General features: G+C 46.8%; 1 protein-coding gene across 7 annotated transcripts in view; it reads left to right on the top strand.

Annotated features, from left to right (window-relative positions):
* KIAA0232 (KIAA0232 ortholog) overlaps nt 1-15,686 on the top strand; it is an 88,353-nt gene that overhangs the window by 13,781 nt on the left and 58,886 nt on the right. The window lies entirely within an intron of this gene.

The raw sequence follows: 15,686 nt of genomic DNA, 5'->3' as shown, positions 1-15,686 counted from the left end.
GCAGCGGAAATGAATCCGACTAGGAACCATGAGGTTGCAGGTTCGATCCCTGGCCTCACTCACTGGGTTAAGGATCCGGCGTTGCCGTGAACTGTGGTGTAGGTCACAGGTGCTGCTCGGATCCCGCATTGCTGTGGCTGTGGCATAGGCTGGCGGCTGTAGCTCCCATTTGACCCCGAGCCTGGGAACCTCCATATGCGCAGGTGCTGCCCCAAAAAGAAAAAAAAGAAAAAAAAAAGTGAAGTGTGAGAACTTCCTGAAGGAGGCGGTGGCGCGGTGCCTGGGCGCATAGCCGTGGCTTCTAAAGCACAAGTTAAAGAAGAGCCAGAGCCAGAGAGCAGCTAGGCCTGGCTGACCGCCGTGTGACAGACAGGTGGCTCTTGAGACGGGAACAAGTCTTGGGGGTGGTCTGTAGAGCGGGATCCTTTCCTGCACTGGTTGGTTCTTAAGTGAGTCTCCTCAGGACAGGAATCACCCTTTTGCACAGGGGTTGTAAGGCAGCCTCTCGGCGGACTTGGCCGGGCGGTCGGCAGAGGCACGCAGTCCTTGCGGGCAAGTGACGCCGAGCCTTGTTCTCAGGGCCACCTTCCCTTGAGGAAACTACCGTGAGGTCAGAGCTCTGCCGGGCCCCTTTTCTGTCCAGGGCGGCCCTGGAGTGGACCCTCTCCGTGTTGCATGTACCACGTTACTGTCCATCGTCTAAACCGGTAGTGTGGTTTTCTGGTTTGCACGTAGCCTGCTTGGTTGTATTAGGAGGTGTGACTTGGCACCTCTGTCCCCTTCTGTCCCGATCACTGCATAGGGCTCACAGCAACGCCTGATCCTTAACCCACGGAGCGAGGCCAGGGATGGAACCCACATCCTCATGGTTCCTAGTTGGATTCATTAACCACTGCGCCGCGGCGGGAACTCCATCATGGGCTTCTCTCTAAGACGTTGGAAGGTGTAAAGGGCAGGTGTCTGTCCTTGGACGTGATGCTTTTCTCCCTTGCATCTCAGTCTCCTGTTCCCCAAAACCACACTTGCACGTCTACGAACGGTGTCCATAAGCTGTTTCCCTCAGCCGTGTGATAGAAGCTGTCGTGGAAACAAACTCCTGAGTGGCACTTCCTCGAGCCTTGCCAGGCCAGGCAGACAATCACCTTGAAAAGGCTCTGGCAGCTCCCTGCAGTCTGCCGTGGCTGCGGTGGGTCACGGCAGGTCTCACTTTCTCTCTGGCTTGGGCATCAGGTCTGTTGGCTTCTCAGGATGCCTCCAGGCCTGTGGGATAGTGAACAGTAATGGCCAAACCGGAAACTTTGATTAAGAAGGATATGCTAGGAGTTGCTGTTGTGGCTCGCAGTCATGAACCCGACTGGTATCCATGATGATGTGGGTTCAATTCCTGACCTTGCCTGTTGGGTTGAGAATCCGGTGTTGTTGTGAGCTGTGGTGTAGGTTGCAGATGTGAGTTGGTTTCCTCTTCCCGTGGCTGAGGTGTAGGCCGGCAGTTGCAGCTCTGATTCGACCCCTATTCTGGGAACTCCCATTTGCCGCAGGTGCAACACTGAAAAAGTGAAAAAGAAAAAAAGGATATACCAAATGCAGAGTAAAAGGCTTGGCTTTGATCCTTTAAAACTGTGTAATAGGCTACAAGTTAGATGAGTGGTGAGTGATGTGACGGAAAGGACACCAGTTTCAGCCCTAATAAGCCCGTGGTGGCCCTGGTCTTGACTCAGCCTGGGGCCTTGAATACACATTTAAGTTTCTTTCATTCTTTTTTTTTTTTTCTTTTTTGAGTGTCCTGCGGCATATGGAGTTCTTGGGCCCCGTGTTGAATCTGAGCCGGAGCTGTGACCCTATGACACACCTGTGGCAACGCCAGATCCTTAACCCACCGCACTGGGCCAGGGATCACACCCGCTTCCCTGCTGCTGCAGAAACACTGTCAGTCCCATTGCGTCACAGCGGGAACTCCACTTTTAGGTTTCTTGATCCTTAGAATGAGGAGGTTTGGCTCATTTTTTGGGCTCATTTTTTGGGCTCATTTAGCTCAGTTTTTTTTCAGCCTGTGAAAGCAGTATCAGACACAGAATAGGTGCTCAAGTGTTTATTGACTAAATGAATGGGTAAAAGAATTCTGGAGAGCCTACAGAGTTCCCTTGTGGCACTGCTGGGTATGTATCCTGCATTGTCACTGCAGCAGTTCTGGTTGCTGCTGTGGCAAAGGTTCGAATCCTGGCCCAGGAACTTGCATGAGCTGTGAGCGTGGCCAAAAAACCAAAAAGAATTCTAGAGAGCCTAGATGGTTGGGGCCTGAGGCTTGAGGGTGTTTGGGTAGCCATCCCGCCCTCGCCTGTGCCACTTCAACCTGTTTGAGCTAAGTGTGGGGTCCTACCACGTCGAGAGGTGTTTGAACAACACGTGGTTAGGTGAGCTCTCTCTGAGCATGAAGATGCCACGCTTCTGTGCTGACACCAGCCCCTTTCTTCCTTCTCACCGTCACATCCCCGTATGCGTTTTACTGGGGTTCACGTTGGGGGGTCAGCGCGGTTTCAGGCAGATGTAGGGGGGAAATACTGCAGAGCCGCCTTGGGTTTGCTGGCGCTGCCGTGGGGACGTGCCCCAGGCGAGGCGGCTTAGACCCACACACGGGCGCTCTCAGTTCGCGAGTCCCGCCGTCCGCAGGCCCGTGTCGGCAGGGCTGGCTCCTCCTGGAGGTTCTGCGGGAGGACCTGACTGCCTGTCTCCCAGATTCTGGCGGCCGTCGGCAGTCTTTGGCGTCTCCTGGTTTGTAGACAGACCAGTCCGGTCTCGGCCTCTGTCTTCGTGTGGCCTCCTCGGTGTGTCTTCGCCAGTTTCCCTCTTCTTGTAAGGACATCAGTCAGTGGATCAGGGTCTGGACAGAGGTGGATTGAAAATGGATAGTGGGAGCAGGAGAGCGAAGAGGGGTTGCTAATGGGCAGTGGTTGTGTTGCCCGGAACTTTGATTAGGGTATCTACGTTCTTTTTTTTTTTTTGGTCTTTTTTTGCCTTTTCTAGGTCCACACCCACGGCATGTGGAGGTTCCCAGGCTAGGGGTCGAATCAGAGCTGTAGCTGCTCGCCTACACCAGAGCCACAGCAGTGCGGGATCTGAGCCATGTCTGCAACCTACACCACAGCTCAGGGCAACGCCAGATCCTTAACCCACTGAGCAAGGCCAGGGACCGAACCCGCAACCTCATGGTTCCTAGTCGGACTCGTTAACCACTGCGCGACGACGGGAACGCCAGGGTTTCTAATGTTCTTAATGTAAAACCGTTTCCATAGAATGGAACTGTGGATGCTGGTTTTTCTGCAGAACAGCAAAGTGTGAGGAAGATCATTTTGTGCATGAACTTGAAGTCGCATTTTCTCAGCTTTGAAATCACTGGACAGCACACCACCAGCACCTTCCAGAGGAAGCTGGTTTGTGTCCCTCAAGGGGTCCTTGCACAAAGCAAACCTACACCAAATGGGGGTGGGCTCTGAGATTTCAGTACAATTAAGGGGCATGTGAATCCGATGGGCCGCTCCCTTACGAGCTCTTTGGTAGGTGGGTTGTCTGGAAAGCCCCACGGACAGTGTAGTGCTCGGAATGTTGAGACATACCCCTGGGGTCCACACCTGCAGAAAGGAAGGAGAAGTCGGGCTGCCTTGCAGGCCCAGCCCCAGCCTTGGCCCAGCCCATGGGGACCTGTGCCTTCTCCTGTCAGCCACTGGCGGTGAAGCCCTCCCGGGAGAGGCCGAAACGCTGGGTGGGGCGGTTCTCTGCAGCGAAGACACCCCCAGGGGTGCACTCCTGGCAGCCGGCCGTGTGCCCTTCAGGTGGGGACGTGGGTGGGACGTCACAGGGTCTGCTATGCTTGGACAGTATTCTTACTAGAACATTTTTATTGATTTGATTTGATGCAGTGATTGGCCTTCTGGAGAAACAGGGTAAGTCTGTCCCTTGTCACTGACTCCCTCACTCTACCTCGCTGCTATATGCGTGACGTGTACATGGGGCGGTGGTGAACAGAGTTAGCCTGCTCATTAAGCTTCTCCCAGACTCAGCCCACTGGTTTCCTTAATCTGACAGGGTTTGCATGATGTCTATGCTAACCTGTTGTTTTCTTGGTATTGTTGAGACGTCCTTGCTTTGCTTGAGCCATCTGTCTACATGTTTTCACATATTTATCAGTGGCATTAAGGTCCTTGGAGCAGTAGCTCATCCTCAAAAATTTGAAACCTATTTCTTATGAATTTGAAATTCTCAGTTCATTTAATCCCACCTCTCTAATTCGCCTGTTGATTTGTCCTGTTTGATGATTCTAAGGGCCCCTTACAGAATCTGTGGTCCCATCAGACCACCTTGGAGCAGAACGTCATTCCCGGAAAGCTGAAGTTAGATGCAGACCCTTGCTGCTCAAGTCATACCCTTTGGGGCCAGAAGGGTCCTCTGGGTAGCTGTGGGTTGTCATCAGATGGTCTGTCATGGAGGAGAGCTTGACTCGGGAGTTAGTCTGCTTTCAGATCCCAACTCTGCCTCTTTTCTTGCTGTTTGGGGAAATTACTTTTCTAAGTTTCAGTTTCGTCTTCTGTAAAAAGGGAACATTTAGATAGTGAGGACTCAGTAGACCTAAGCTGCTGCTGCTGTTGCTGGAAGAAAACCACACCTACGTTATAGGAAAGAAAGGGGCCTTGTCCACTAATTCTAGACGTAGGGGCTGAGCTATGTCTGTGATCTTAGCACCTGTCAAGTAGAAGGAGGGGTTCTGAACCAGTAAAGCATGTCTACAGAAAGGCCAAACAGGCATCAGCCTTAGTGAGGAAGTGTAGAAACGCTTCCTGTATAATCTGACACAAGACAGAGGACACCCAGTGGTACTGCTTCTCCTCGCTGTGCTCGTGGGACCGGTCCACACACAAGACAGCAGCATTGACGGGGTGGGGTGCCGGGAACACCAGCTGTTGTCACACGCGGGTGATGATTGTGTCCAAGACCTTCGAGAATCTGTAACCTAGGGTCTGGGAGTAAATCCAACAGCCAGGGTCTTTGCGTCAAAAATGAAAACTTATTTGAACGACGTAAAAGGAGACCCAAATGAACGGAGAAAGGCCCCTGCTCCACACGACAGAGCAGTCACTTCTTCTCAAACTGGTCTGTATATTTATGTATGTGTGTATTTTTGGACTATATATTTAATGCATTTCCAGTTAAAATACCAGCAGGGTTTTTCATGGATTGTGATGGCTGATTCTAAAATTTTAAGAGTAGAGGGCCAGATGGGGAAGACACCTCTGAAGAAGAATCCTGAGGCTTTCCAGAGAGGCTTCCCAGTGATGGCTTGGGGTGTGTATTTGGAGCACATTGATACGGGAGAGAAGTGGTGTCACGGATGTGGTTGGAGGGCTGATCCGTAAGTGATGCTGGACTTTCGGTTTTCCACATTTAAAAAAATGAAATTAGATGCCTTCTCACAATTCCACATCACTAATTCTAGATAAAAGTAACTTGTAGATAGGTTAAGAACTTGAGTATTTCATTACATTTTACAAGCTGGTACGTTGTTGATCCGAGCCCCACATCTCAGAGGCTTAAACATTGAACAGTTCTCCCTGGCTCCCACCACATCCTGGCTGCCGGAAGCCGGTTGCTGTGGCTCTGTTCAGGTGTCCTCTCATTCTGGGACCCGTGCTTGAGGAGGCTGCCCCATTTTGGACATGCTGTTCCTGTGACAACAGAAGAGGCCAGGCTGAATCACCCAGTCTTAAAGCTTCTGTTTGGACCTTTTGTGTGTCACATCCGCGGTGGTCCCTTTGCCAGGCCAGTCATGAGGAGTGGTGCGGGGGCGTATATGTACTGAGCCTTTAGGGAGGCACTGCCAGTCTGTGCCATGGTGACAGCAGGGACTTGCTGGGAAAAGGGATGCCCAAGGAGAGGAAAGGGATAGTTGGGAACAATAATTCATCAACTGGCCACAAATGTGAGGAGAGAAACTTGAGGACTTTAGAAGGAAATCCAGACAAGTATCTTTCTGATCTCGAGGTGGGGAAGGACACCGAAGACAGCGTCCTCAGACTGGGAAGTATGGTCATCATCTGAGACGCAGATTCCGATGCGGTGGGTCTGGAGTGAGGTCTTAGAGCCCGCGTTTCTAACAGGCTCCCAGGGATGCTGACCCTGCGGCTGTGTTCACACACTCTGAGCAAAGACTCTGGTGTCTGCACACACGCTGAGCAGAGTCTTAGGATGCAAAAAGTGTCAACCATAAAAAGGAGAGATTGATAAATGCAGCATATTAAAGTGAGAATTTTTTTTTTTTTTTGCTTGGTTTTTAGATCTGCACCCATGGCACATGGAGGTTCCCACGCTAGGGGTCAAATCAGAGCTACAGCTGCCGACCTATACCACAGCCACTCCAGATCCGAGCTGCATCTGTGACCTACATCACATCTTACTACAACACTGCATCCTTAACCCATTGGGTGAGGCCAGGGATTGAACCCACAACCTCATGGTTCCTAGTTGGATGCGTTGCTGCTGCACCATGACGGGAGCTCCAAGAAATTTTTATCTAAGGATAGCATGAAGAAGATGCTGAGGGAGTGCCCATGGTGGTGTCAGCAGAAGCAAATCTGAGCAGCATCCCTGAGGATGCAGGTTCCCTGGCCTTGCTCGTTGGGTTAAGGATTCAGTGTTGCTGTGGTGTAGGCTGGCAGCTGTAGCTCCAGTTCGACTCCTAGCCTGGGAACCTCCATATGCCACAGGTGCAGCCCTAAAAAAGACAAAAAAAGAAAGAAGGAGGGAGGAAAGAAGAAAGGAAGAAAATGAGGAGCCACACCCTGGGAAAAATACTTGTGGTATGTATAACTGGTGAGGGATTCCCATCAGTGTCCATATATATGACGAACTTCTAGAAATCCACAGAAACAAAACAGTCCAACAGAAAAATGAGTAGTTCAGACGAGAGGAAACATAGCCAATAAATACATGAAAAGGTGCTCATCATTAATAAGAGAACTGCAGATCAAATCATTAAATCTCCAATCTCCGTGAGGTGTTTTTTTTTTTATCATTCCCTGCACTGAAAAAAAAAAAAAAAGACTCTTGAGTACCATGTATCAGGGAAGCTGTAGCTTAACAGGTAACTTGTACATGTTGCTGATTGGAGTAGGGTGCTGGAATGCCCACTTGGGGATATAATGTTACATGGTCTAGCCAAGTTCAGGCTTGGTTATCCTCTTCTCTAACTTGACAGCCCCCATCTGGGTATGTACTTGGAAGGAACGTGTACCAAGAGCCACGTACAAGGCTGCTCCTAGCTGTTGTGTTTATTAGAGCAAACTATTAGAAACACCTCAAAAGTTCATTGACAGGAGATTGAATAAAGTATGGTATTTATCCAGTGGGATATTATAAAATATTAAGGTGAGCGTGAGTGAATTGTGGAAACATAATGCTGAGTAAAAAGGGGAAGTCCCAGAAGATTCTATATGTCGAACCACTGTTGTTACAGCGCTCAAGAATGAGTACAACTGGGAGTTCCTGTCGTGGCGCAGCAGAAATGAATCTGACGAGGAACCATGAGGTTGTGGGTTTGATCCCTGGCCTCACTCAGTGGGTTAAGGATCCGGCCTTGTCCTGAGCTGTGGTGTAGGTCTCAGGCACAGCTCACATCCTGCATTGCTGTGGCTATGGTGCAGGCCGGCAGCTGTAGCTCCAATTGGACCCCTAGTCTGGGAGCCTCCATGTGCCTTAGGTGCGGCCTTTGGAAAAAAAAAAAAAGTACAGCTGAACAGTGTATTGTTTAATCATTTATGCATTTGTGACAAGTTTTGTTTTTGTAAAAAATCAAAGGAATGACAACTTAGGTTAGTAGCTATTGTTGGATGGGGAGACAGTAGAATAAGACGGGGAAGAATGGACGAATAAGTGGTTACGTGATCTGGGTTAAGTGCTGCTTACTACCTTGTTATGTTCTGTAACTGAGCAGTGTGACACAGAGGTGTTTCTGTAATAAAAGTAAACCTTCATACCACAAGTAGGCTGCGTTCTAGAAGACAGAGAAAAGAGACAAGGCTCCTCTGCCTTTTTTTCCAGTGGATCGGTTATCTCACGGATTCTTTGTAAGATGTTTAGAACAGCACTTGGGGAGGACGAATCCCATTTGGGAGGCAGACACAGTGGAGGTGGCCCTGGAGCTGATGAACAGCTTTGATCCTTGCAGAATTTGCGGTCCACAGCCTTCTAATGAAACTTGTGCCACTCTGTAATCTCGTGGTGCTCTCTCTGTATGGAAGCGCTCAGCTTCCTTGAACCCGGGCTTCTGCAGCTGCTGTTGCCTGAAGTAAGAACCCCCATGAGATGTTCTGGGATTTTCACACCACAGATGCCAATTTCGGTGGAAGTGCCGGTGGCACATTTCTGGTGTGTTTTCGATTGAGGGGCAGAAGTCCAGTCACAAGTCGCAGGCCACTGCTCAGCTGCTTCAGGAAAATGACCCTTTTCCCACTTAGCGCAGTGGGTTAACGATCTGGCTTGTCTCTTTGGAGGTGCTAGTTTGATCCCTGGCCCAGCACGGTAGGTTAAGGATCCAGCGTTGCTGCAGCTATGGCGTAGGTTGCAGCTGCAGCTCAGATTCAGGCCCTGGCCCAGGAACTTCCACATGCTGCAGGGGCAGCCACAAAAAAAAAAAAAAAAAAAAAAAAAGGCGTCCCAGGAGTGATGCCCCGACTCAGTTTTCTCATGAGCTTACTGAGGGTTCTTTTTTTGTTGTGACTCAGCAGCTTTTGGGCACCTCTTCAGTAGGATAACATCTAGCATTCTGTGACGTTTAACCACTTGGGTACCACCATTCTTGTCACCTCACACTGGTTTTGTGACAGTAACAAGAATTGTCACCTTTTTCTTTCAACCCTGGATTTGGCTGCTGAATGCTTACCTCGTGTACAAGGCCTTTGTGGAGTGCGTAGCTGGTCGGGAATAGCTGCTGGATCCTCTGGCCAGGACAGGGTTTCGGCTGTGGCCGAGCTTCCTCGTCCTAACGTTCTTAACCCTTTTTAACTGTGCCCCCAGCACCGGCCTTCTTGGCTTCAGGTCCTGTCTCCTTCTTACCTGACGTCTCAACTTTTTCACCTACCGTCTTGGCAGGCAGGAAAGCGGGGCTCCTCTGTCGTGAGTGATTGTGTTGGTGGGCTTCTCCCGAGAAACGGAACCAATGGGAAAGGGGTGGGCCCGAGGCGGGGAAGCAGGGAGTTGGCTCCTGTGGTTATGGAGGCTGAACGGCCAGACCCAGGGAAGCGGATGCTGTAGTTCCAGTTCAGGTCTGAGGGCAGGAGACCAGCATCCCAGTTCAAAGCCAGGCCGAGAGAAGGGGAATTCTTTCTTACTCAGAATTGTATTCTGTTCAGGCCTTTGGTGGAGGCTCCGCCGTGTTGGGGGGGGGCAGTCTCTTCACTCAGTCTGCTGGTATGCGGGCGCTGATCTCACCTGGAGATACCCTCACAGGTGCAACCCGGAATCATGTTTTAACCAAATGTCTGGGCACCCATGGCTCCGTCACCCTCACAGTGACTCTCTCCCCTCCATCCTCAGTTGCTCATCTGGAAGGATCACAGATCCAGGGGGAAGTAGCCTTTTATCTTAGCTAACCCTTTCTCAGAGGACGCAATTCCTGCCTCTTGCCCAGTGGGCATCATGCTCAAGCACTGGTTAGTCAGCTTGGTGGGAGGCCTGGGTGGCGTTGGCTCTGCTGTGCTTTGTCTTCAGCCCTCTCCAAGGACATAAGGACACAAAGGGGTTTTGCCGGAACATAACAGAGCACACAGTGGTGATTCAGGTATAGCGCAAGGTGAAGTAGGTTGGTGATGTTGGGAGCACAGAAGAATGAAGTTACTATGAGATGATCTCAGGGAAGGAAAAAATGACAGACCATTGAAGAAGGGTAACAGTTAAATATGAGCGCACATATGTACAGTTCTTGTACAAACTAGCTTAAGTTCAAATGGAAATACCCTCTGGGTACCTGGAAATATTAGACCGAGAGATCAAGGTAGGAGAACTGATTTCTAGGTAATGGGATATTGGCATGAATTACACGTATCTTTAACATTGTCATTGAGGAGTTGAAACATAAATGTTCAGAGGATATTTATCACAACTCTCGGTAAAAAAAAAAATCTGCGGAGAACTATAAAACATTAATCAAGGAAATTAAAGAGGATTCAAAGAAGTGGAAAGATATTCCATGCTCCTGGATTGGAAAAATTAATATCATAAAAATGGCCATACTACCCAAAGCAATCTACAGATTCAGTGCAATCCCTATCAAATTATCCATGACATTTTTCACAGAGCTAGAACAAACAAGCCAAAAATTTATATGAAACCATAAAAGACCCAGAATTGCCAAAGCAGTCCCGAGAAACAAAAACCAAAGAGGAGGCATAACTCTCTCAGACTTCAGGCAATATTGCAAAGCCACAGTAATCAGGACAGTGTGGTACTGGTATCAACAGACATACAGACCAGTGGAACAGAATAGAGAACCCTGAAATAAATTCAGACACCTATGGTCAATTAATCTTTGACAAAGGAGGCAAGAATATAAAATGGGAAAGTCTTTTCAGCAAGGGGTGCTGGGAAAACTGGACAGCCGCATGTAAATCAGTGAAACTGGAACATACCCTCACTCCATGCACAAAAATAAACTCAGAATGGCGTAGAGACTTAAACCTAAGACAAGACACCATCAAACTCCTAGAAGAGAACATAGGCAAGATATTCTCTGACATCAGTCTTAGAAATGTTTTCTCAGATCAATCTCCCAAGGCAATAGAAATGAAAGCAAAAATAAACCAATGGGACCTAATCAAACTGACAAGCTTTTGCACAGCAAAGGAAACCATAAAAAAAAAAAAAGATAACCTACCGAATGGGAGAAAATAGTGTTAAATGATCCAACTGACAAAGGCCTAATCTCTAAAATATACAAGCAACTTATACAACTCAACGGCAAAAAAGCCAACTCCTCAATGGAAGAATGGGCAAAAGATCTGAATAGATATTTTTCCAAGGAAGATGTACAGATGGTCAACAAGCACGTGAAAAAATGCACAACATCCCTGATTATTAGAGAAATGCAAATAAAAACTACTACGAGGTACCACCTCACACCAGTCAGAACGGCCATCATTAGTAAGTCCACAAATAACAAATGCTGAAGGGGGTGCGGAGAAAAGGGAACCCTCCTGCACTGTTGGTGGGAATGTAAATTGGCACAACCACTATGGAGAACAGTATGGAGGTACCTTAGAAAACTATACATAGAACGACCATATGACCCAGCAATCCCACTCTTGGGCACATATCGGGACAAAACTTTCCTTGAAAAAGACGCATGCACCCGTATGTTCATTGCAGCACTATTTGCAACAGCCAAGACATGGAAACAACCTAAATGTCCATTGACAGATGAATGGATTAAGAAGATGTGGCATCTATACACGATGGAATACTACTTAGCCATAAACACAAAATAATGCCATTTGCAGCAACATGGACGGAACTAGATACTCTCATACTAAACGAAATAAGTCAGAAAGACAAATACCATGTGATACTTATATCTGGAATCTAATATACAGCACAGATGAACCTTTCCACAGCAAAGAAACTCATGGACTTGGAGAATAGACTTGTGGTTGCCAAGGAGGAGCGGGAGGGAGTGGGATGGACTGGGGGTTTGGGGTTAACAGATGCAAACTATTGCTTTTGGAGCAGATAAGCAATTAGATCCTGCTGTGTAGAATAGGGAACTATAGCTAGTCACATGATGGAACAAGATGGAGGATAATGTGAGAAAAAGAATATGTATATTATATATATATAAAAAATACATATATATTTATGACTGGGTCACTTTGCTGTGCAGTAGAAAATTGACAGAACACTGTAAACCAGCTATAATGGAAAAAATCGTTTTAAAAAATAAAACTCATAAAAAAATAAATCTGCAGTTTTAAAAAATCACTCTTCTAATTATAATTACTGGTAGTAGGGTAACACCTTAGAGGCATTTGGCTAAGACTAATTTATTAACTATTTCAAGGGATGTTAATCTTTTTCTTTTTTCTTTTTTTTTTTTTTCTTTTTGCTTTTTAGAGCCGAACCTGCAGCATTTGGAGGTTCCCAGGCTAGGGGTCAAATTGGAGGTGCAGCTGCCAGCCTATACCACAGCCAGAGCAACGCGAGATCTGAGCTGCATCTGTGACCTGCACCACAGTTCATGGCAATGCCAGATCCTTAACCCACTGAGTGAGGCCAGGGATCGAACCCACAACCTCATGGTTCCTGCTTGGATTCCTTTCCACTGCACCATGATGGGAGCTCCCATGTTAATCTTTTTCTTTCTAGAATGTTCTTTTTTCATATCCATTTGAGTGGAATACTTATTACAACCCCAAAATCAAATATTTCATGACATCATTTGACGCATTTTTTAACTCAGTGAATTTTATTACATTTACAGTTGTACAGCGATCATCACAACCCAGTTTTATAGCATTTCCATCCCAAAACCCCAGATCATACATCCACCCCCCCCAACCTGTCTACTTTGGAAACCATAAGATTTTCAAAGTCTGATAGTTGGTATCTGTTCCTCAGAGAAGTTCATTGTATCCTTTTTTTTTTTAGATTCTACATATAAGTAATAGCATATGATGTTGGTGTCTCACTGTCTACCTGGACTTAGCATGATAATTTCTAGACCCATCCATGTCGCTGCAAATGCCTTTTTTTTTTTTTTTTTTTTTTTTTGGTCTTTTTGCCTTTTCTTGAGCCACTCCCTCGGCATATGGAGGTTCCCAGGCTAGGGGTCTAATCGGAGCTGTAGCCACCGGCCTGTTCCAGGGCCACAGCAATGTGGGATCCGAGCCACATCTGTGACCTACACCACAGCTCATGGCAACGCCGGATCCTTAACCCACTGAGCGAGGCCAGGGATCGAACCCGCAACCTCATGGTTCCTGGTTGGATTCGTTAACCACTGCGCCACTACAGGAACTCCCAAATGCCGTTATTTCTTTCTTTTTTATGACTAATACTCCATCACATGTATGTACCACACCTTATTTTGCTACTTCCTGGTTCTGTCAGTGGACATTTAGGTTGCTTCCATGTCTTGGGTATTGTATATAGTGGTACAGTGAACATTGGAGTACGTGTGTCTTTTCGAATCACAGGTTTCTCTGGATAGATGCCCAGGAGAGGGATTGTTGGATCAAATGGTAATTCTTTTTTTCTTTTTTTTGAGGAATCTCCATACCATTTTCCACAGTGGTTGCACCAGTATACATTCCCACTAACAGTGTAATAGGGTTCCCTTCTCTGCACACCCTCTCCAGCATTTATTGTTTGTTCACTTTTTGATGATGGCCATTCTGGCTGGTGTAAGGTGGTACCTCATAGTAGTTTCAGTTTGCATTTCTCTAATAATGAGTGATGTCACACATCGTTCGTGTGTTTTTTGGCCATCTGTCTGTCATCTTTGGAGAGTTGTCTGTTTAGATCTTTTGCCTTTTTTTTTTTTTTTTGTCTTTTTGCCATTTCTTGGGCCACTCTCGTGGCATATGGAGGTTCCCAGGCTAGGGGTCTAATTGGAGCTGTAGCCACCAGCCTACACCAGAGCCACAGCAACTCGGGATCCAAGCCACGTCTGTGACCTACACCACAGCTCACGGCAACACCGGATCCTTAACCCACTGAGCAAGGCCAGGGATCAAACCCGCAACCTCATGGTTCCTAGTCAGATTCGTTAACCACTGAGCCACAATGGGAACTCCCTGCCCATTTTTTTGATGGGGTTGTTTGGTTTTTTTGGTATTGAACTGCAGGAGGCATTTAAAAATTTTGGAGATTAATCCCTTGTCAGTCGCTTCATTTGCAAATATCTTCTCTCATTCTTTGGGTTGTCTTTTTGTTTCGTTTAGGGTTTCCTTTGTTGTGCAGAAACTTTTAAGTTTAATTAGTTCCCATTTGTTTATTTATTTATTTTTTTATCGTCATTACTCTAGGAGGTGGATCTGAGAAGATATTACTATATTTTATGTCAGAGAGTGTTCAGCCTATGTTCTCCTCTAAGAGTTTTATAGTATTCGGTTTTGTATTTAGGTCTTTAATCCATTTCGAGTTTATTTTTGTGTATGTTGTTAGGAAGTATTCTAATTTCATTCTTCTACATGTGGCTGTCCAGTTTTTCCAGCACCACTTATTGAAGGAACTTTCTTTTCGCCATTGTATATTCTTGCCTCCTTTGTCATAAACTAGTTGATTGTAGGTGTGTGGGTTAATTTTGAGCTTTATTTCCTGTTCCACTGATCTGTAGTTCTGTTTTTGTGCCAGGACTATATGGTTTTGATGATTGTAGCTCTGCAGTATAGTCTGAAGCCAGGGAGCCTGATTTCTTCCTTCTCTTTGACCCAAATGGCTTCATGGGTTTTTTGGGTTTTTTTTTTAATCCTATAAACTGTTTCACATGAAATTTGACCCCTTCTAGGGAAAAACAGACATTTTGTAGCCAATAGGTCCTAATGAACTAAATACATCATTGGTTATTACACTACATGCAAAGAGATTACAAAAAAATTTTTTTGTCTTCAGGGCCTCACCCGCGGCATATGGAGGTTCCCAGGCTAGGGGTCCAATCAGAGCTACACCAGCAACGCCAGATCCGAGCCATGTCTGTGACCTACACCACAGCTCATGGCAACGCCAGATCCTTAACCCACTGAGCAAGGCCAGGGATCGAACCCACAACATCATGGTTCCTAGTCAGATTCGTTTCTGATGAGCCATGATGGGAACTCCAGAAATTACAATCTTTGAAAAGCACTTCAGGTTTTTAAAGCAGAAATATTAACAGATGAGTATGAATTGGCAAATAACTGCCAGTAAAAGTTAGAAAGAAGTAAAGCAACTTTACATAAGCAGTTAATAGCCCAGTTAAAACTCTTAAGAACACACAGAGGCTTATGCAGATTTTAATTTCTGTAAGCATTTGGCAACAGCACAGTCAATAGAGGAGAATTCATCGGATTGGACGGAAGGCTCCTCTCTTTTATTCGGTCTCCCTACGCACTTGATCTGCACCTCATTTGTTGGGCTTTAATAGGTGTCTGTTCAGTTCCTCTGAGTTGTGTAGAACTGCGTGCTTTAACCTGTATTTTGCCATCATGGAGTTGCTTCTTACTTTTTTCTTCCTTAGATTTTAAACGTAGAGATTAAACCTGGTCTGTTAACATGCTGCAGTTTAAGAGATTTACTAGTTCTTTTTACCGTCGAGTCATAGTCATAGGTATGAGAACAATCCTACATTCATGAAAAAAATTCATTTTTTGGAGTTCCCATCGTGGCTGAGTGGTTAACGAACCTTACTAGTACCCATGAGGACCTGGGTTTGATCCCTGGCCTCACTCAGTGGGTTAAGGATCCAGTGTTGCCATGAGCTGTGGTGTAGTCACAGATGCAGCTCGGATCCTGCATTGCTGTGGCCGCGGTGTAGGCTGGCTGCTACAGCTCCAATTCAGCCCTTAGCGTGGGAGCCTCCATGTACTGCAGGTGCAGCTAAGGAGGCAGAAGACCAAAAAAAAAAAGAAAGAAAGAAAATTTCATTTTTTTCCTCTTCTTAGGGCCACGCCTGC

Source organism: Sus scrofa, chromosome 8, assembly GCF_054392235.1.
Source record: "Sus scrofa isolate SSC_HxYL_T2T_F1_AM1 chromosome 8, Sscrofa_HxYL_maternal_Yorkshire_Landrace_v2.0, whole genome shotgun sequence".
NCBI classification, from domain to species: domain Eukaryota; kingdom Metazoa; phylum Chordata; class Mammalia; order Artiodactyla; family Suidae; genus Sus; species Sus scrofa.
The sequence above is the reverse complement of the archived record's forward strand: the minus strand, read 5'-3'. Positions and strand labels throughout refer to the sequence as shown.